Source organism: Cynocephalus volans, chromosome X (assembly GCF_027409185.1).
Source record: "Cynocephalus volans isolate mCynVol1 chromosome X, mCynVol1.pri, whole genome shotgun sequence".
Lineage (NCBI taxonomy): Eukaryota > Metazoa > Chordata > Mammalia > Dermoptera > Cynocephalidae > Cynocephalus > Cynocephalus volans.
The window spans coordinates 12,092,189-12,116,150 of NC_084478.1; the positions used below are offsets into that span (position 1 = coordinate 12,092,189).

The window sequence follows — 23,962 nt, forward strand, 5'->3', positions numbered from 1 at the left end:
TAACCGTTTGCTGCAGGGATTCCAAAAATGTTGTCCTTTGTCCATTGACGCTCCCAACTTAATTGTATTTAGTTTGGGAATTTAAGCTTCAACTCACTGAACAGAAACCTTTTTTTTTTTAATTGCCCCCACAACGGTACCGTTCCAAAAGGATATTTGAGAAAATTTTCTGTGTTCACAGAGAGTATTCTCTGCCCCTGTGGGTTCTGGCTGTTAATTACTGTTGACAGAAACCCAGAAGTCACTCTGACGTGCATGAGAAGGGGCAGGTGTGGGTGGGGGACAGATACATGCTCTTAAAAAAGGACTTTGTATTTGGCTGAATGTTATTTTTCCAGCCTGGATCCTGTGTCTCTGAAGCATCTGATGCATAGCAAGGTAAGCAAGGCATCCGGACACAGCTCTATGTGGAGAACGGAGTAGAGGGCGCAGGGGACAGCGGGACTGGGCAGGGAGGATGTCACCTACAGGACTAACCTTCCCCTAAAACTTGATGTTAACACTGAAGACTGAGGCTTTGGTTAGGAATATAGTTGTCCTCAAGCAGGAGGTACTTATTCAGAGACACTCAGGACAGTAGCTGGGTGTATATATCCTACCGTCACTGCACAGTCGTAGACGGTGACGATGATGGTGATATCTTACTCTGTACTGGGGGAGATGAGTAGACTTAAAGCTTTTGATGGTGTGACAACTAAACTGGCTGATAAAATGGCTAGTAAATTAAAGTCAGATGGGAGCTGTCTGCTGGTCACAGTTTCATCTTTCCAGCCAGACTCCCCTCTGTCACAGCCTCATTCTCACAGACCAGCCCAGACTCCTGGCTGTATGTTCCAGTTCCCACTCTCCCTGAAGAGAGAAGGTCCCTCCTGCAGATGTCCCTCCATCCCACTATCATCATCGTGTTCCCTCCACGGGATCATTCCCCTCAGCATCTCAACATGCTCTAACGTCGGTCATCATGAAAACAATAACAGAACAAGCCTCCTGTGACTGTACGGCCCCTGCAGCAAGGAGGCTTCCACAGAAATGGCCCCAAACCAATTATCATCTCATTTCTTCCTTTGCTTGCTCAATCGTCTCCTTGTTCCCTAGATCGACTTTATACACGACGTCCCTGATGTGCATTTTTCCATGCCCAGTGCGTGGCGAGTCGCTGTGAGAAGGTGTCTGCTCACCCTCTTCCTCTCGCAGCTCACCCCAGTCAAAAGCATCATGCTCTGGGCGTCAGCTGGTGATGCTCAGTGTCCTGTCTTGGAGGGGTCCCTTTCACTGCATAATCAGATCAGTTGGGGTTCTGATTTGCAAGCTGCAGAAACTGACTGGCTAACGTAAACCAAAAAGGATTGAGAGGGATTGTGGCAGCTTTGAGAATCTCTGGAGAACCAATTTGGCAGCTAGACAGAACTGCCAATGTCAGGCTGCAAAACTTGGCCAAGATGATGACAAATACAGCAGTGGATACTGCCCACACCCTGAAACTGGACTCTGGACCCGCCCCTCAAAGCACACCCAATGCACCACCCAGCACAGACCTGCCTGCTGCCACTACTGCTGCCACTGCTCCTTCAGAACAGCTTCTCTGCCAACCATTCTCTTGGGCACTCACTTCTAACTCAGAGACTCGGGCGACATATCTGACTGGCACTGCCAAGTTATGCACCCTGCTCTAGCTGCAAGAGAGGCTGGAAAAGCAAGTAGCTAGCCTCTCTGCTTCTAGAATGAGAGGTGGAGCTGTGCCTCATCAGGTTGGAGAGAATGCTCAAGGAGAGATTAAGAAGGTACAGCAACAACTATCAGAGACCCCTGGGCAACCCAGATACCGAGGTCACAGGGTGCTCTAAATGCATCTGCAGCTTTGTGACTCCAAAAATTCAAATCCAGATGCTTTCTGGAACAGCTCTTCTAGAATGAAAGGGAGACTTAATCTTGACGTGAAGGGAAATGTCACATGGCAGAGCTGTCCACAGTGTCCTGAGAAAATCGTGTCTGGCTTTTCTATTTAATACCTGGGTGTCTTGTGACCCCAATTCATGCTGCAACATTTTTTGCAAAAAGGAAAAAATACGCACACACACACACACACGTACATTCATGCTCTGCGTAACAACATTTCAGTCAACAATGAGCAGCATATACGACAGCGGTCCCATCAGATTATAATGACTATACCATATAGCCTAAGTGTGTACTAAGCTATACCATCTAGGTTCGTGTAGGTACTCTCTATGATATTCACACAATGATGACACAACCTAACGACACATTTCTCAGAACAGATCCTCATCGTTAAGTGACACATAACTGTGTGGAGATATGGATAAGGATCTGAGCAAAGTCAGTTTCCAAGGATTCCTTTGACTATGTCATCGGTCAGCCCAGCATGCGAACACAGGCTAAATTAGTGACAAAAGCCATGCCCCTTCTCCGCCCACTAGTGGGTGTATTGAGGACATGCTGTGCAGCTGCTCTGTGACACCCCCATTTCCTTTTCATCCAGCTGGATTGCTACCTTGCCTCTGGCCCCATCAATGCCCTACTCAAGAGCATTTGCTAGAATGAACAAGAAAAACTTAGAAACTATACAAATACATGGAAATTAAACAACACCCTCCTAAACAACCAATGGGTTAATGAATAAATTAAAAGGGAAATTAAAAAGCTTTTTGACACAAATGAGAATGAAAACACATCATACCAAAACCTATGGGACACAGCAAAAGCAGTTTGGAGAGGAAAGTTGACAGCACTAAATGCCTTTATAGAAAAAGAAAGTTTTCTAATAAACAACCTAAAGGCAATAGAGAAAGAACAACAAATTAAACCCAAAATTGGCAGAAGGAAAGAAGTTATTAAGCTCAGAGTAGAAATAAATGAAATAGAAATTTAAACAATTGAAAAGGTCAATGAAACGAAGAGTTGGTTTTTCCAAAAGATAAACAAACTTGGCCAAACTTTAGCCAGATTAACCAAGAAAAAAAGGGAAGATTCAAATAAATAAAATGAGAAATGAAAAAGGACACATTATAGGTGATGCCACAAAAATTCAAAGGATCATAAGGGTCTATTATGAATAACTATGCCCACAAATATGATAACAGAAGAAATGGATAAATTCCTGAAGAAATACAATTATGAAGAAATAGAAAATCTGAACAGAGCAAAAACAAGTGAGGAAATGGAATCAGTTATAAAAAATCTTCCATTAAAAGGAAGTCCAGGACCTGATGGCTTCACTGCTGAATTCTACCAAGCTTTTGAAGAAGAGTTGATACCACTTATCTTCAGATTATTCTGGACATTGAGGAGGAATACTTCCGAACTCATTTTATGAAGCCAGCATTACTCTGATCGAAAACCAGACATGGACACATACAAAAAAGAAAATTGTAGGCAAATATCTCTGATAAACATACATGCAAAAATTCTCAACAAGACACTGGCAAACCGAATTCAAAAGCACTTTAATATGATCATTCACTGCGATCACTTGGGACTTATCCCAGGGATCCAAGGATGTATCAATAAATTCAACAACCATGTTAACAGAAATAAAGACAAAAATCATATGATCACTTCAATTGATGCAGCAAAAGCATTTGACAAAATTCAATATCCTTTTGTGATAAAAACTCTTAATAAACTAGGTATTGAAGGCATGTACTGCAATACAATAAAGGTCATATATGACAGAACCACAGCTAACATCATACTGAATGGGGAAAACCTGAGAGTTTTCCCTCTTTGATCAGGAACTAGACAAGGGTACCCACTTTCACCTCTATTCAACATAGTACTGGAAGTCCTAGCCAGAGCAATTAGCAAGAGAGAGAAGAAAAGTCATCCGAATTGGAAAGGAAGAAGTCAAACTGTCCCTTGTTTGCAAACAAGATGATCTTATATGTTGAAAACCCTAAGGACTCCACCAAAAAAACCGTTACAAAATTAGTATTCCTATATACTAATAGTGAACTATCTGAAAAGGAAATCAAGAAAAACAATTCCTCTAATGATAATTACAAAAATATTTACATACCGAGGAAAAAACTTAACCAAGGAAGTGAAAGACTTCTACAATAAAAAGTATAAAACTTTGTAGAGAGAAATTGAAGGGGACATAAACATACGGAAAGATATTTGATGTTCATGGATTGGAAGAATGAATATAGTTTAATGGCTATTCTACCCAAAGTGATCTATAGATTTAATGCAATCCCTATCAAAATGCCAATGACGTCCTTCGCTGAAATAGAAAAACAATCTTAAAATTCATATGGAATCCAAAAACGACCCCAAATAGCCAAAGAGATCCTGAAAAAAATGAACAAAGCTGGAGTCATCACACTACCTGACATCAAATTATACTATGAAGCTAAAGTAGCCATAACTGCATGGTACTGGCATGAAAGCAGACACATGGACCAATGGAACAGAACAGAGAACCCAGAAATAAATTCCTTCACCTCCAGCCAGTTGATCTTTGGCAAAGGTAAACATATTGGGGGGAAGATATTCTTTTCAGTAAATGGTGCTGGGAAACTGGACACCACATGCAGCAGAATGAGACTAGACCCCTACCTCTCACTACATACAAAAATCAATTCAAAATGGATTAAAGATTTAAATGTAAAACCCGAAGCTATGAAACTGTTAGAAGAAAACATAGCGGAAACAATCCACGATATGGGGTTTGGCAAGGATTTTTAAAATAAGACTTTAGAAGCACAATTAATGAAACCAAAAGTAGATGAGTGGAATTACGTGAAAGTAAAAAGATTTTGCACATCAAAGGAAACTTGACAGAGTAAGAGACAACCTACAGAACGGAAGAAAATATTTGCAAACTTTACATCTGAGAAGAGGATAATATCAAGCATATGTAAGGAACTTAAACAACTCAACAGCAAAAAAACAAAATGGCTCAATTGAGAAGTGGGCAAAGGATCTTAATACACACTTCTCAAAAGAAGATATACGAATGGCCAACAGGCATATTTTATACAACATATGTATGTATCAAAATATCAGATTGTACCCCCATAAGTATGTACAATTACAATGTGTTCATTAAAATTTTAAAAACAACAGCATTTGCTAGAGGTGTTGTTCAGACAGAATCCAAGTCTGGCTGGGAGTTCAGCCTCAATTACTTTATTATTTAACTTCTTTCCCGAGGACTCGGATCTTGCACGTACATTACGACCAGCCTCAGAGAAACTCTAGTAGCAACTAAGAGTCTAGAGAAGTGACTGAATAGTCTAGAAGGGACGCTCCTGCACTCGCAGGTGCACACGCATGGACCGCTGCTCCTATCATCAAGAGGAGCCTCGGGAAGAAGCTCTCACGTGATGACAGTGAGGTCTGGAGGATGCGACAGCTTGGCAGCACGGGGATGGGAAGATGAGAACATGATTCTAAAGAATGAAAAGTGCAGAGTCTGAGGAATGTGGGGGCTGGTCGCCTGTCAAGTCCCCTTCATAGGTCTCCACGTGTTTGGGGAGCAGAGTCCAAATCATTTGCATTGCGGGACCCACTTGTAGTATGGATTTCAATGGTGCTGGCATCAGAACCTGGCGAGAAAAAGAGAAGAGATTGTGATGGTGTCTGTGTCCGTTTCCGAAAATGGACAGAGCTGTAGCATTCGTGTTGTCTGAAAAAAAGAAGAAAAGGTATAGCATACATTTCATCAACATTGTATGACATCATTACATGATGACATCATTGTATGATGTCATTACAAAGGATAAAACAAATCCCCCAGAATCATGTCGGGCAATTGATAAGTGGGTGGTGTGTGGATGGATGCTGCAGGAAACCACAACTACTGACCCAGGAGGTTCTGGAGCCATGACACTTGCACTGTCTGACGGAGGAGCAATGGGCAGGTGCAGCTCCGGCAGGGGATGCAAACTCAGGCAGCAGCGCCCTCACGCTTGCCTGCCTACCTGCGCTCAGTTCCAAGAGGTGCCCAGAGGGAGGGAACAGCACCCTCTGTACGACTAAGCCTCCTCCCCATTGTCTTGTCATGGTTCATGCCACATGGTTTCAGCAAGCAGCTCCTCTATGCCAGCACCTACCTCAACCCATGGAAAACGTTTCCCTCTTTCAAAGCCCAATTGCATACACAATAGTACATGCCTGCTAAATCTCTCCCAAATTGGGCTTCTTGGTTCTGATCACAAACTGGGACCATGATATGTGATTATAAAGTGACCCACGATGGCGTTTGTAATACCTAAATTGATATATCCAAATATACTCAACGTTATTCGGCTTCAACTTCATGAAACATCTGAGGGGACACTTTTTCTCAGGCCTGGGTTTCAAGAGAATGTGTGCTTCCGTGCACACTTGGTATGTTTTCTTGTGGACAATTAAGAATCTTGGAACAGATCACATTTTCTCCTTCACTTCCCGTCTAGGGAGCTCAGAACCAAACTAACAGCCCATTTTAAATAAGCACATGGTGCTAATTCTACCTGGCTTTATTCTGATTTCATCGTGATTCTCCTTTGGGCCTCCTTATTAATCTATTTTCCCCTTTCCCCTGTCCTTTCTCCAGAACATGAGCTGGCTTACAAAAAGCAGTGCAACACCATGAGGAATAAAATATTGCGTGCCAGTCGGTAGTGTGAAAGCACACATCACTCTCCTCAAATGAGTGATCCTGCAGGTCTGTTTAATCATTCCCACACAGCTTCCTTCAGAACCTGTGAGATCCTTTGCAACAAATGTCAGAATTATTCTCTCAGTCCACAAATATCCAGGAGTGCCTGCTCTCTGCCAGCCCATAGGCTGTGCACGGGGAATACACAGATGGAAGACACAAAGAAGGGTGGCCTTTTCACCGATGCAGGCGGGACAAATGACTGCCCTTCACAAGAGCTCCAAGTCCCTCCATCTCTGGGCCCTGCTGGCAATGACAGCCTCCCCGTGCATCCCTCAGGCACACTGGCCTCCCTGTTTTCCACACTGCAAGCTTGGTCCTGCCACAGGACCTTTGCTCTTCCCTTTTTCTGCCTGTAGAGCTCTTCTCCAGATTTCCTCATGGCCCCTTCCTGCTCTTCATTTAGGTTCAATGTCAGCTCATCTTGGGGAGACTTCTGGGACACCCTAACTAAGTCCACTCTCTGACCCCACTCCCTGATTTGCTTTTCTTCATAGCACTGCTCACTATCTGAATCGAATATTATATTATTACTTGTGCTTTTTATTCTCTGTCTCTGCCACTAGAATATCTCAGTGAGCAGGGAATTTGTCTGTCTTCATCGCCCTAGTATCACTAATGCCTAAAACCACATCTGTCACATAGAAGGTGCTCAATAAGTGAGTCGAATGGACAAACACAGGTAAGTGCCCTGACATCCACTGGAGGTAGCGCTGTGCCCTGCAGCACTGACTAAGACCAATGAGTATAAGGAGGGGCAGGAACAAGTGCGATTTTACAAGAGACACATGTAGAGTCCGAGAGGACACGTAAGGAAAAAACAAAAGAACATTAGCGTTACATGGAAAGGAGAAGGTGGTAAATTGTGGCAATTGGAGAGGTGTGCTTGGAAAAGACTAGCAAAGTCTGAGCTACAGAAACAGGCGACAATATTACCAAGAAGGCAAGTATGACACTACCGTGTCCCCTGACATGCACATAGACATTGTGGCCTGTGTGGCACTTCACAGACTTGATTCTAGCAGGGTCACCCACTGTTCATGAGAACATCCTGTGCTCATGGGAACTCGTGCAATTTCTTCGGTTCTTTTCCCAAAGACTCTGGACTGGGGTGTCACATGGTGGCTTGTGATCAAGCTCTGGGCTGAGGATACTCCCCCATGACCCCACACTTTGGGACATGCTCTGGGTCCTGTGGCTTTGAAGAGCTCCCGGTCCTTTCATCCTCCCCCTGGGGCTCCATGGAAAAGAAAGTTTATGCACAGCAACTTTCTTGAAGCAAATGCTGCTGGAACAGGGCTGCCTAATCCCAGCCCTGCCTGTGCTGAGTTGGATGGGTGCTTTCCAGCAGGCCTGCTCTTAAAGGTCTCCTCGAAGAGAATATGCTGGCTGAGCAAGTCTCTGAGAAGATAATTCAACAAGGCTGTTGGGGAATGTTGACTAATTTCCTATGGGTGCTATGTCTATGACTATCTAAGGAACATCCCTGCAGGAAATGCAGGCTCCAGTAACATCATGGTGCCCAAGGGCCAACCCCTTCCACTGGTCCCCTTGAATGAGCCATGCAAGTCCAGGCAGATTTTGGGGAGCCCCATGTAGAACTGAGATTTGAATGTATATTGGATATCTCCTGTGCCCTCATCTGCCTTTCTTGGATCCCTTGAAAATATTGAAGGCCTAGAACTGGAACCCTCAACCACTGGACACCGAGCATGAGCCACAGAAAACCTGACACCTGGGCGTGACTCCACTTCAAGGCGTTAAATATAATCTGGCCAGCTCAACAGAGTCCAAGGTCCTGGGGTATGTTTTCTTCTGCACTCTCCTAGCAGCTACAATTCATGTGGCTAGTGGGTGTTACTTTCAGGGAGAGATGAAGTGAGAACAGATTGCTGTGAGGGGAAAGCTGATTTCCCAGAACCCAAGCCCAAGAGACTCCACCTAACACGGGCTGATTGTGTGGAGGAGTGGGATAATGTTCAGTTCTTGAGAAGGGCCTCAGGGCACTACTTAGAGGATAGGCCAGTGAAAAAAATCTTCACATGCACAGTGCTGGGTAAGGAGCCTACAAGTGAGACACAGGAGAATGATAGGAGATACAAGATAAAAGGATTAGTGGAAGGCAAAAGGAATTGTGGGACACTCAAGGTAATGTGAGAATAACAAGGAATTTGGGGAGAGACAAAGATTTATGCTGAAAATGGACAGTTGTGTGGGGAAAAGAATTGTGGGAGAGGCAGGGAATTATGGGAGAAACAAATTTTGGGAGAGAACAAAAAACTGTGAAAAAGACAGGATTATGTTCAAGAATGTAGAGTTATAGAAATGACAGGAAATTGTGTAAAGAGGAGGGAATTTGGGGAGAGAATCAGATTTTGGATGAGAATTATGGTAGAGAAATTAGAAATGTAGGAGAAACCAAATTGTAGGGGAGACAGAATGTGGTTGAGAATTATAAAAGAAAACAGATTTGTGAGAAAGGAAGAGTGAATTGTGAGAGAAAGCAATGAATCGTGGGAAAGAAGAAATTGTGAGAGACATGGTACTGTGGGAAAAACAAGGAATTGTGGGTGAGAACAGAATTGTGGGAAAGATAGATTGTAGGCAAAAACAAAGAACTGTGGGAGACACAAGGCATGGTGGGAAAGAATGGTGAGAGAAACTGAGATATGGGAATTGTGGGAATGAAGGGAAATTGTGGGAGAGAAGCAATTATGGCAGAGAAGAGTATAGTCAGGTGACAAAATTATAGGAGATAACAAAGAATTATAGGAAAAAAGATTTATGAGAAAAAGTGGAGAATGGGTAATTGTGGAAAAATCCCTGCAAACTGTGGGAAAGAGGAATTCTGACAGAAATATGGAATTGTGGGAGAAACCAGAAATTATGACAGAACTAATGGGAACTGTGGGAAACACAGGTATTGAAGGGGAAACAAGAAATGGTAGGAGACACTTGTGGTCAAGATGGTGGAATAGACAGTCCCCAGCATCACTCTTTCCCACGATCAACCAATTTACAACGAGTAAAAAGGATTGACTGCCAATCTGGGGCCACTAGAGCTCAGGGGAACAAGAGAGACCTACAGAGTTCATGAAGGCAGGAGAAGCCATGATGAGAGAAAGGACCGCTCTGACCATTTTGAGACCCAGCCATTTCAGGGCTGGTGAGCACACGAAGCAAGATCTGGCAAAAGCCATAGCTGTGCCCTTCATATGAAGTTGTTTGGAGACTGTAGGGGACAAGAGGGCCTTGGTGACCCCAGGCCAGCAAGACCAGTGATGAGATTCCTGTGGACCCACATAGGAGTGAGGGGCCAAAGACAACTGAATAAAGGAGCCACTCAGAGGCTGGTGAGTCATCACAGGGAACCAGGGCATGTCCCATCCCATGGGAAATGCTTGGAGTATGGGCAGTGGATGTGACAGGCCCACTGGGGGAACACTGGGGCACAGCATGGACAGCTGATCTGCCCCCCAATCAGCACAAGACCACTCACTGTAGACTAGTCTGGAATATAGAACTGCAGTGGGTGTAGTTCACTGAAAAGACTCAGGCCCAGACCGGAGTTTCCACACAACCCAGGTGTACCAGACCTCACAAGACCCAGAAGTGCTTACAAGGTCAACAATTAAAACCTGAGCTGCACAAAAAGCCTTTGCCAGAGAATTGACAGCAAAGCAGCAATTTAGCTCAACCACAGGGCTCAAGAGCTGGTTTCCTTAGGAAGTCCCCCCATTTTATAAGTAAGCAAAGGACAACAAATCAGTTCCAGTGCTCAGAACAGCGAATAATCCAACACAGAACTGAAAGAGAAAACAAAAAACCCACAGATCTGAGACAAAGTTTTGATATTAACCACTAAAGGCCTAACACCACCAAAGAACACCTATAAAACCTAGAAGGAGAGGAAGCCTCCCAGGCTCCCAAGCCAGGGTTCGGGGAAGGCCAAGAGCCTCAGCCATGCCCCCAGCTCAACGACTGCATACAGCCCAGCAATGACGACCAGGCTGCTGCCAGAGGCACCCCAAGCTCCCAAGCCCATGCAGTGGGGGGCCAAGGGCCTTAGCCACACCCCCAACATCTGCACCCAGCCAAGTGATTACCACTTAGCCACCGCTGGAAACGCTCCAGGCTCCCAAGCACGGTCTGGGGGTCCAAGGGCCTCAGCCACATCCCACTGACATCTGCAGCCAACCAACAATGACCACCGAGCCACCACCGGAAGCACCACAAGCTCCCAAACCAGGGCGGTAGGGGGACCAAGAGCCTCAGCCATTTCCCCTGGATGTTCCCATGTAACCCAGCAACAACCACTCAGCAGCTACCAGAAGCACCCCAGGCTCCTGAGCAGGGGTTGGGGGGGCTGGGGCCCCAGCCATGCCACACAGCATCCGCATCCTGCCCAGCAATATAAAAGACACGACTGGAAGTCCCCTGGGCTCCCCTGCTTGAATGAATGGGGTGCCATGGGCCTCAAACACACCCCTCCTCCTCCTTTCTCCTCCCACCTTATCCTCTCCCCCTCTCCGCTCCCTATAAATATAATATTTATTCTTTAATAATAATAAAAATGTTTAAATAAATATATTTTAAAAAGTGGAATTGTAGGAAAAACAGAAAATGCAAGACATTATGATAGAGACAGAACATTATGGAGAAAACAGGAATTGAGGGAGACACTAACAAGGCATTAAAGGCAAGACGGGAAATTGTAGTAGAGACAAAACCGTGGGAGATGAGGACATAGAATTGTAGCACAAAGGAATTAGAGCAGAGACAGAATATAGTAAAGCTCCAAGGATTAAAGATGAAAACAGATTTGTGAGAGAATTAAATAAAGGAGAATAGTGCGGGAAACTGGAATTGTCAGAAAGAGGAAATAGTAACAGAAATATAGAATTGTACGGAATAGTAACAGAAATATAGAATTGTGGGAGACAAGGCATAGTGGGAGAGGCAATTCAGGGATACAATAAAGGATTATAGAAAAGAGCAGATGTATGGGAAAGAGAAGGGTTGTGGGAGAAACAAGGAATGGTGAGAAACACAAGGTGCTGGGAAAAGAATTGTGGGAGAAACAAAGGTTTTTGGGAAAGAACAGGAAATGTGGGAGAGGGAGGGAAATAGGAGATACACAATGATGATGGAAGACAGAGTCTTGCAGCCTAAAACACAAAACAGATTTATAGATGAAAACAGACTACTGAGGAAAAAAAGAGAAAAGTAAGGGAAAACAATTGTCAGAAAGTGGAAATTGTAACAGAAATATGGAAATGTATAGAAAATGGAATTATGGAAGAGACAGAATACTGGGAGAACAAAGGATTATGGGAGAGAAGAAAGACATGGAATAGTCAAGGATTGTGGGTGAAACAAGGAATTGTGGGTGGGAGCAGAGCTTTATGGGAGGGACTAAATGGTGGGAATGACAAGGATTGTGGGAGAAACAGGAAACGGTGGGAGACAGAAGGGTTGGGACGACAGGAATTGTGGGAGAAACAAAGTGTTATGGGAAAGAACAGGAATTGTGGGAGAGGCAGGGAATTGTGAGACGTAAGTCATGATTGTGGAGAACACAGTGTTGCTAGACAAAGCCATCAGAGGGGACACAGAATGTGGGAGAGCACAGAGAATGGCAGATGAAAACTGATATTGGAGGAGAAAAAGAGAACAGTATGGGAAAACGGAATTGTCAGAGAGTGGAAATTGTAACAGAAATGTAGAATCGAGGGCAAAACGGATTTGTGGGAGACAGAAGATTCTGGGAAAACAACAGAGTATGGGAGAGAAGAGAGACTTACGGGAGAGGCAAGGATCGTGGGAGAAAAGAGGAACCGTTGGAGAGAAGAGACTTATGGGCGAGAAAGAATTGTAGGGAAAAGGATTCTGGGAGGAACAGGAACAAAGAGGGACAAACGTTGCTGGGAAGAGAGGAATTGTGGGAGAAGCAGTGTGTTATGGGAAAGAACAGGAATTGTGGGACAGGCAGGGAATCGAGGGAAGGAAGCAATTGCAGAGAATGGAGAATGGCAGGTGAAATGGGATTGGGGGGGGGGGGGCGGGAATGGTAGAGAACAAAGGAGGAGAAAATGTGGATTTGTGTGGACGTCCCCCGAAGGGAGACTGGTGGGGGAAGTCAAGGAATTGAGGGAAAGAGGGAATTGTGAGAGAAATACAAACCCACTTCAGAAAGCTTTTGGCAGAATAGAGTTAAAATATAATTCTAACCTTTCCGTGAACTTCTTGACTCACCTCTCACAGTCGTGTGGGGGAAATGGAATTAGGAATGAGCGAGAGTTGTGGGACAGCAGAACACAGAAGAGACATGGAACTGTGGGAGATACAAGCAGGTGTGGGAGTGACGCCACATGTGGGAAACACGGGGATGGTGAGAGAAATGGAACCGTGAAAGGAGAGACGCAGACCCCGACGGAAGACGGTGGGGTAGGTGTCGTGGGAGAGACACGGCGACGCCCCACACTTGCCTGCCAGGCTCCCTACTCTGCAGGGACCAGGCCTCCCGAGTGGGTGCAGGTCCCCAGTGTGCCATTCAAGCCTCGCCTGTGCCCACCCCAGCAAGGCCTCAGCCCCCGCCTCACCCCTGTGGGATGTCGTGCCCCCAGTGCCACCCAGGGCCCGCCCATGGGCTCCCTTCCCAGGGGGTCGGGGACACCCGAAGGGGCCGCGAGAAGTGAACTGCGGCTTCAGATGGCGCACAGAAGGCGATGCATTAAATCACTTATCTCATTGCCATGAACTGGGCTGGTCCTTCGAGCAAGCAGGAATATCTCTTTACTTAAACTTTCACTGGCCTTTCATTGGCCACCGGGTGACGTCCACCCTCTTGAGCAGAACCTGTAAAAACCCTTCATCGTGTGGTCCCAACCTGCCTCTCCAGCTTCCCACAAGCCCTCCACAACCTTCCACACTGTGGCCATTTGCAAACAAGACGCAGACTTCCTGCTCTACGTCTCCCCTAGATTGTCTCTGTCCCACAACACCCAGCCTGCACATCGCCACCTCCAGAAACTCCCCCAGTACTCCAAAACCCAAGACAGTTCCTTTAACACTTCACAGATTTCTAAAAAATAAAAGTATTGTCCTTACTTATCTGTGAGTTTGATACATTATACTTCTCAAGGACACACCCATCCTGGCTAAAATGGTGCTGGCCCTATAGCAGATGCTCAATGAATATTTAAGATCAAATTGTGTTAACTTGTGCCAAGTGCCCAGTTAAGTGTGAAAGAACACACCAGATATTTCATAAGGCTCAGTGTGAGCCCCTTGGTCTTGGAATGAAACCTACAGAAGCAGAATGTTAAGGGCACGATGAGCAAGTCAAGCTTCATCTGGGCAGTTTACATACGAGAAGCCTACCCACAGCTAAGTTTCCTCTGTATTTGCTTAGGTACCAATGATCAGGTTTAGTCAAAAGGAAAAGAGTTCTAGTAAGAGGTTGACCTTGACTTTATGCACGGAAGTAGCATCATACACACATTTAACTTACTCAAATCTAATTCTATTTAGCAAACGGTCAGGTAGGTAGTGGAGGGGAGGAGAGGTGAGAATTTCCATAGTCCCAGGGATCCTGCTGCCTGGCTTCTCCACACGGTTAGCCTGTGCCCACAGGCAGGGAGGGAAGCAAACTTCAAACATTTCTGCAAGTTGGTAAAGCCCCTGGCAAGAAAATTTGAATGACATTTGAATTTCCCCCACCATTGACAGGCAAGTGGCCCCAGAGACATACTGACCAGGGAATTTAGAAGGAATCCTAAAATTGTCACCAGATAATACAATGGTGATGACAGCCACGACTCAGATGTGGATGTACTTATAAATGTGCTGAAGTGTCCTAAGCAGCAAAACATCTAAATTATTTAATTTACAAACAAAATCCCTCTTAATTCTTTTTAGATTGATGTATGCAAATTCCTGCAATGGGTTACCATACAAAATGGTGATGACTGTATATTATGGACGATCTTAAAATATTCCAAGAGGGGTTAGATGAAAACTGAACGCCCTGACTGCCACCCCAGTAGCATGTCCACTTTATACTTTTGCAGAAATTGTTTGTTGTTAACACTACAAACTTACTCTGGCTTCAAAAAAAAAAAAAAAAAATCTCCCCAAAGCCTTACTCAACACATGTTAGCTAAAAATACATCACTATGGGCTCTAAACTGGTAGCTGGCATTTTTACAGAAATTCTTTCCACAATCAGAAATACTAATTGTACTGATTTTCTCAAAAGGCTTTCCTTACGTGCTTTGTTTTTCCTCCGAGGAGTTCTCAAACTGGTATTTCTCTGGATTATTCAATTCTTACAAAAGAATAACTTAAAGATTTTAAAATATTTTTTCTTCAATTGTAAACTGCAATATCCTTGAGGGAAAGTTTACATATGTCTAGTACCTATACCCAACACACTTCCTAATACAGGACCTGGTGGAGTTTTGAGTGGTTATCAGTAGTTATTAAAAGAACAAACAATGGGTATATCCATACAATTGAATATTATTTAGCCATAAAAAGAATGAAGTTCTGCTACAACATGGCTGAATTTGGAAAATGCAATGCTAAGTAAAAAAAGCCAGACAGAGAAGAACAGATACATTATGCCACATATATGATACATCCGGAATAGGCACATCCATAGGGACAGAAAATAGGTTAGGGGTCAGCAGGGACTGGGGGTTGAGAGGAACAGGGCTTGTCTGCTAAAGAGTGCAAGTTTCTTTTTGGAGTGAAGAAAATGTTCTGGATTTAGATAGTAGACATGGTTGCACAGCCTTGTGATAGACTTAAAGCCACTAAAGTGTACATTCCAAAAGGGTGAATTTTATGGTATGTGGATTATATCTCAACTTTTTAAAAAAGCAAAGGAAGGAGGAATGAGCAGCCTGTGATTAGAACCCCTATACCTTAGTTGTTCTCTGCAGCTGAAAAACCAGAGATCCCTAACTTCCCATAAAGAAGGGAAAATGCCACTGTGGAACGTCCCACTTCACCAGGTAGCAGTGTCACTATCTAAACTCAGTCTTTTAAGATGTTTACTTCTTCTGTTATTTTCCAAACTATAGACTGACTAAACAAATGGCGTTCAAATTTCAAAGGTAAACTGCTACTCATGCCTGACCATATTGCTGTGAATTGTTGTTACAAGATATCAACCCTTGTCAAGCGCTTTCAATAAGCAGGAGGTAAGCAGAGAACGGCAGCCTCAGTGGAGAGCAGCTGTGGGGAAAGGCTGCCCTGTTGGCTTTTCTGCTGGATCTCTATTTGCTATTTCTAAAACTTTGTGTGAAAACCTCCAACTTTTGAGCACCAGTCCAATGCAACAGTTTGCAAAACAAAGAAATGATTTTGTTTCGTGGTGACTGGGGTGGGGTGCAGCAGACGGACTGGGATGGTTTTTATTATTATTTTTCGAGTTTTGGTTGAATGTCAAAGATTGGCTTGGCCAGTTTAAATCACCAAAATGGGAATAAAAACAAAGACAAATAAGTCAAGATAAGAATTTGGTTTATTCCCCAGGTGGTTTCAATAACTCTACATGCTAACAGCAATTCCAGTTGGTGAGTCCCTGACCCTTGATGAACTATTTGTACCAGGTAGAAAGTTCATAAACACATGGTCTCTGTCTTTTAGCTTTGGCCAAAACTACTTCTCTGTTTCCCTTTGAGGCTCCCAATTACAACCAGACAGTCCTGTCTCATGGAATCAACCCATCAATTTCTCATCATATTTTTGGGCCTTCAGAATAAACCAACCTTTTATCATCTAAAAATAAAACCTCCCTTCAGCATATTTGAATAATAGAAATGGAAAAGAAAATAGAATTATTTTAGCCATTACCAAACATACTCTTGCGCATTTTTCCTGCTCCAAATTTCAACATTATTCTTGTGCAAACCAAAGTGGTTTGGACTGTGAGGTGTTTGTCTTTGGTTTAGTGTGTGTGTGTGTGTGTGTGTGTGTGTGTGTGTGTGTGTGTGTGTGCGCACACAATTTATTACTGATGGAATTTGGATGTGACCAGCACCATGTTACACACACTCAACACAAAATGGCCACCAGCCTTTCCCTTATGAGAAACCTCGTGGTTTCTGAGAAATAGAAACTCCTCCACACCAGCACCAAACCTCTCCCTGATTACATCAGCCTTCCTTACAACCTATATAAGCCCTCGCACTCTGACGCCAGTTGCTGCTCTCCATTTTGAGTGCAGCCCGGCAGATTCTTTTCCTTTAATAAAGCTTGATTGGTACCCGGTGTTTGGGCTCACATTCATCTTGGTGCTAAAACCCAGGGGGTCCAGGCTGTGACCTTTGGATGATCCCCTCTCTTGGGTTGATTGGCCCCCCCAGCCACCCTTCCTGGACCTGCTGAACCAGGTACCTCAGGGACTCTCTCCCTTTGCCGTTTCAGACCAACACATCCACCATCAGCCTCAATTCAGGGTGTGTCAGGGGGTCTGTCCTATTTCTACGGGTTCCCCTGACTACTTTCTATGACTACTGTCTACTTACCAAAGACCAGGCTACTTCCTGAAGACCAGGTGCCTGGCAGAGGGAACCCCTCTCATGCCCCCGGCTATTGGAGGATGCTCCTCTAGCTGGTCAGTGGCTTCCCTCTGGAAAAGGAGGTGCGCACCAATGACAATGCTCCTTGGTGTTCCCCTTCTTCAACTGGGACTGATCACCTCCTTTCTCACCTGCTAAATGGGATCCTCACAATCCAGACCTCCACGCTCTACACCCTTGGGCTGTCTCCTGGCCAATTTAAACTGAACCGTCTCATTTTCTACAATCCTTTGGCCTCCAGGGAGACATTAAACCTAAACATCTCATTTTCTCCCTGCTCTACACCTCTGGACTGTCTCCTGGCCAACCTCTTGGCCTCCGGGGAGATATTAAGGCAAATGCCTCATTTTCTACTGTAATCAGGTTTGGCCTAAATACAAACTAGACAATGGATCCCAGTGGCCAGAAAATGGCACTTTCAAATTGGGTACTCTCAGAGACCGAGACAACTTTTGTCACCGAAACGACAAAGCCAGAGAGATTCCTTATGTTCAAGCCTTCTTCTATATCCGATCTCATCCTTCTCTCTGTCAACACTATTCTACATCTCAAATTCTCCTAACTCATGCCTGACCTCCCCTTCTGGACTCGGATCAATCTTTTGATCCGTCAGACCACTCTGCTCCCCAACCACATCCTTATGCTCCAGATCCTCCACTAGCCCCTTCACCTTTTCCCTCTCTTTGTCCTCAGCCACTCAATCCCTCTCCTTTTCCCCCTTCATCAGGTGACAACCCCACCTCAGTTTCAGCTCCTTTATACCCCCTCCATGAAGTGGCAGGGACAAAGGGAATTGTCTGGGTCCATATTTCCTTTTCTCTTTTTGATCTCTCCCAAATCAAAAAACGACTGGGATTTTTCCATTCCAACCTGGACACATATCTTAAGGAATTCAGATACCTCACCCAGTCTTACAATCTCACCTGGCAGCTTAATGTTTTCATGATTCCAACTTACACCTTGTCTCATGATGATAGGGAGCAGGTCTGGATAATGGCCCACCAACAGGCAGGCGAGGTACATGACCAAAATAATAGGCAGCCTGTGGGAGCCACTGCCATCCCTCACATGGACCCAAATTGAGACTACTGGGCCAGCCATGGTGACTGGGATCTCTGGGATAATATGATCACATACATGATTTATGGCCTCCAACAGTCTACGCACAAGTCAGTCAATTAGAGAAATCACACAGTGATCCACCAAAAATCCCGGCTAGTTCCTAACCTGCCTCTCTGAGGCTTTACATAAATACACATGCATAGACCCAAACTCCCTTTCAGGCATGGCCCTCTTACACTCTCATTTTATTACCCAATGAGACCTCCTCAATGCAGCTTTCAAGGTTTTTAACAATAGAGAGGAGGAGGAGAGGAAGGATTGATACAAAAGAGATCAGGCCAAATATTAGCTCCTGGCTAATGCTATCCAGAGATCACACACTCCAAAGCTGGTGGCCTCTATGGGAACATCACCTGGGAACTGCTTCAAATGCAGTCAACCGGGCCACTGAGTACTGCCATATCCTAACCCCAGGCCCCCTCCCAGGCCCTGTCTGCACTGCAAAGAGCCAGGCCACTGGGGGGTTGACCATTTCTCTCATGAGAGAGGGAATGGCCCAGTCCCCAACTAACCCTTTGGCTTCATGGCCATCCTGACCAGAACTGCTTGGATTTGCCCAGGAGGAGGACTGAGATGCACAGCGCCTGAGGCCCCGAAGGAGATTACACATTTGAGCCCAGGGTAACTTGCCTTGTAGCAGGTAAGCCAATCTCTTTTGTCATCCATACAGGGGCCACTTACTCTACCCTTCCTGAATATGCAGGACCAACAACCCATCCTCTATCACAGTAGTAGGGGTCATGGGATCAGAATAACACCCGTGGATCACTCAACACCTTTCCTGCAACCTACATCCACCCGATTCACACATACATTTTTAATAATGCCTCAATGCCCAACCCTCTTACTGGGACAGGACATCCTTTCCAAATTCAAAGCTACTCTTACCCTAAACACCTCAACTCCAGCTACAATACTCCTGTTACAGGCTGCCCCAGACCTGGTACCTGAGGCTTCCAACCTTCCCTTCAACTCGGACAAGGTTAATCCTGTAATATGGGACAGTTCTTCTTCCTCCATTGCAATGCACCATTCCCCTATACTGGTTAAATTGCTGAATGCTTCTTTGTTCCCTAATGTCCCAGAATACCCCATCACTAACAAACACCTAATAGGCTTAAAACCCATCATACACAAACTCCTTTCTTCTCATCTCTTACGGCCTACCCACTCGGATTTTATATTACCCACCCTTCTGGTTATAAAGCCTAATGGCTCATACCATTTAGTTCAAGACCTCAGGGCCTTTAATGTGGCCATTTTACCCATAACCCCAATTGTTTCTAACCCCTGTACTCTTCTATCCATAAATCCCAACAACACCACATTTCTTCTCTGTACTTGACCTCAAAGATGCCTTTTTTTCTATCCCCTTACACCCTTCCTGTCAAAACCTGTTTACCTTCACTTGGACTGACCCTGATACACATGGTCCCCAACAACTCACCTGGACAGTACTGCCTCAGGGGTTTTGGGGTAGCCTCCACTTCTTCAGCCAGGCCTTAGCTCAAGACTTATCTGAACTTCCTTCAACCTCTACCACTTTAATACAATACGTGGATGACCTCCTCCTTTGTAGCCACTCCTATGAGGATTCACAGGCCCACACTGTTGCTCTCCTTAATTTCATGGCCTCCAGGGGATATTGAGTGTCCCCCAGCAAGTCCCAAATTTCTTCTCCTTCAGTCACCTATTTTGGAGTCCACCTCACCCTAACACCAGAGAAATAGTGATGGATTGCAAGAGTTTAATTTCTGAACTCCCTACTCCTACCACAAAAGGTGAAATCCTTTCTTTCTCGGGGCTTGCAGGGTATCTTTGCCCATGGATTCCTAACTCTGGTGTGCTAGCAAAACCACTTTATGAGGCAGCCAAAGGGTATCCTGCCATTCCCTTTGATCCCACAAAGCCCATTCATTCTCCATTTCAGTGATTAAAAGCCACTCTCCTTGTAGCCCCAGCTCTATCCCTCCCAAACCTATCTCATCCTTTTATCCTGTACATCACTGAAACCCAAGGATTGGTGGTCAGGGTTTTAGGACAAGAGGCAGGAGATATCTCCTCCCCTGTTGCATACCTTTCCAAACAATTGGACACCACAGCTCGAGGATGGGCTCCCTGTTTATGGGCCTTGGTGGCAGCTGCCCTGTTAGCACAAAAAAGCTCTAAACTAACTTTTGGACAACAAACAGTCATTTGTTCCCCCCATCATCTTGAAGACCATCTCAGCCATGAGAACATGTTGACTCTCTCCCCTTCCCGCCTACAACTTATCCACCTTACCTTCATTGAAAATTCCCAGTTCTCCTTTAAACCTTGCCCTCCCTTAAATCCAGCCACTCTCATCCCAAAACACTCATGACCCTTGGAACATAATTGCATGGAGGCTTTAGACACTTTCTCAATCCCTTTCCACACACCTCCCCACATCCCATTACACAGCCCTAACATACATTGTTCATAGAATGCAGTGTCACCTCCACCCCCACCCCCTGGGTGGGTTATGCCATAGTAAATCTAACACAAACTATTGAGGCTGCCCCCTCTCCCCCTAACACCAATTCCCAACAGGCAGAGCTCATTGCCCTCACCAGCACTCTCACTCTGGCAAGTAACAAACGAGTCAATATATACACTGATTTTGAGTGTGCTCACCACATCCTACACTCCTGTGCGGCCATATGGAAGGAGAGAGAATACATGACCAATCAAGAAGGGCCCATAAAAAACGGACATCTTATCAAGATACTTCTTGAGGCTGCACAACTCCCAAACGAGGTTGGGTTATACACTGCAGAGGACACCAAACGTCCAATGACCCCATAGCCCAGATAAACAAACTGGCAGATCTAACTGCAGAACAGGCTGCTCAATCACCAGACCCCCACTCTTCCTCTCCTGCTCAGTCCTTCTCATGGTCCCTATGCCCTTATCCCAATACAAACCCCAAGAAATACAACACCTCCCACAGTTGGGGGCACAGAGGAAGGACAACTGGTATACTGTCTCTGGTCACTATGTCCTCCCTACCACACAAACTGAGCAAATCCTTTAAGATTTCCATAATTCAGTTCATATAGGCTATGAATCCCTACTACACCTTCTTCAGCCTTTAAATGACTCTCCCCACATGGCCAGGTTACTTAAACAGATCACTCAAAATTGTCCTTTGTGTACTCGTTGCTCCAATCAAGGTGGCCTCCAAGTTCGGTCCTTTCCCCACCCACCAGGCCAGAGGATACACTCCTGGCCAGGATTGACAAATTCACTTTCCTCACATACCTCCTCACAAAAGGACATACTATCTTCTAACCTTAGTAGATACCTTTTCAGGTTGGGTTGAGGCTTTTCCCTGCACTTCAGAGGATGCTACAGCAGTAATGCATGCTCTCACCTCAGGAATCATCCCTCGTTTTGGCTTGCCCAGAAGCCTCCTGTCTGATAACGGCCCAGCATTCATTTCCCAGGTTACACAACTCACAGTACAGGCTTTACATATCAAATGGGACTTACATATACCATATTGGCCTTGGTCATCAGGCAAAGTAGAAAAAGCCAATCACGTCATAAAAACACACCTCACCAAGCTGTCCTTGGAACTTCACCAACTTTAGACTCAAATTCTCCCTTTAGTACTCACTCGCTTGCAAGCTGACCTCCCCAAACCCACTGGCCTCAGCCCTTCAAACTTATGTATGGCAGACCCTTCACCCTCACACCTCTCCCTTCCAGCTCATTGCCTTTAGGCCAGTATCTCCCTACTCATTAGGGATCTTCTTCAGGAACAGGCCAACCTTCTATTACCTCATCCTTTCCCCACCACCCCCTCAGACTTTAAACTGAGCCTAGGACAGCAAGTGTATATTCAAACCCGAATCCCAAAGCCTCTCTCACCATGTTGGGAAGGGCCTTGTACAGCACTTCTCACCACCCCCATGGCAGTAAAAGTACTAGGAAAGGCCTCTTGGTATCACTTATCCTTGGTAAACCTAGCACCTGAGACTTTACCCAAAGAATCTGTTAACACCAAGCCAGAGGGGTCCCTCTGCTCAACCCCAACCCAACATCTCCTTACACTTCATTCATTTTAGGACCCACAAAATTGAAAATCTCCAGGACCTCCACTCTTCCCCCAATCCCAGAAGAAGGATGATCTTTCCCCTGGTAATTGTCCTTTCACTCTTGCTGGCCCACTTCATGTCTTTCACACAGGAGCTGCTCCAAGACTGGTCTCGACCCACCACCTCCAGTGTTGAAGATGCTCTTGAGTGGGTAACAGAGTTAGCCTGGCAGGGCGCCTTCTGTGATTACAGCCCCAACATGGTTACCCTCTACTCCTTTTTCCTACTATGCACCCTCTCAACGTCTCAGCCCCTGAACGCTTGCCTTTTCTCTTCCTCTTGCTTCTTTTCCTAACAGAGACATGTGCCACACCCTGTTCACAATGTATAACCAAGGTCTTGGTGGGTGGAAGGACACTTTCCAACCTCCTGGGTCAGCCACCCGGAATCTTCAGGGGAACCCTACAGGACACGTTCACATCCCAGACATACGTTCCCACAACATGCTATGACCAGACAATAGCCAATCATGTGCTTATGGGGTTAAAAACTACTGGACGGCTCTTTCCAAAGGGGATTCTGCTGGAGTCCAGTGCCCACCCAACAAAACATTTCTGCTTCACCTAAACCACTCACTGAGGCTATAGCAATGGGGGAGGACTTCAGGACAAAACACGTCAGACCCCTGACCATGATGGGACTTATCTTCCTTCTTGGTCCCTGGCTCTTTCGGTGTTTCTCTAATTTCTTACAGGAACATATGCAGACATTCACCAACCAAAAGGTCGCCGAATTGTTCCTGGGAGGAGGATATCAGCCCCTGAGAACTGTTGACCCTTCACCAGAATACAGCCTCCCCCCATGAAACCAATACTCCACCACCTAATTGTTTTATTTATTTCCTATCTTTGCACATCTCCAGCAGGAAGCAGCTTCAGAAGAATGAGACCTTCACCCCTTTTCCCTTATCTCTATACTTAAAAGGCAAGAATGGTGGATCTTGGATGTGACTGGCACCATCTTGGACGTGACTAGTGCCATTTTTCACACACTCAGCACAAAATGGCCACCAGCTTTTCCCTTACAAGAAACCTCGTGGTTTCTGAGAAATAGAAAGCAGCACCAAACCCCTCCACACCAGCACTAAACCCCTCCCTGATTACATCAGCCTTCCTTACAACCTATGTAAGCCCTCCCACCCTGACTCTGGTTGCTGCTCTCCATTTTGAGTGCAGCCTGGCAGATTCTTTTCCTTTGCTAAAGCTTGGTCGGTACCCGGCATTTCGGCTCAGTTTCTTTCCATTACCAGCACAGATAACATGTTGGGGAAAGCAAAGTCTTGGATCCAAGCCTCTGAAAAGGCTAATCATTCTGAGACATGATTTGGTCTGTACTGGGGCCACTGTGCCTCCCCAAGGGACATTTGTCATTGTCTAGAAACAGTTTTGGAAACTGCATCTAGTGGGTAGAGGCCTGTGAAGTATGCATAAAGCAAATGTACTTCACAGGGCCTGGTTTTC

The 23,962-nt window shown here is 45.3% G+C and overlaps 1 pseudogene; it reads right to left on the reverse strand.

Annotated features, from left to right (window-relative positions):
* Positions 1–5,475: 5,475 nt before the first annotated feature.
* The window catches only part of LOC134367172 (G-protein coupled receptor 143-like), a 30,988-nt pseudogene continuing 12,501 nt past the window's right edge, over positions 5,476–23,962 (reverse strand).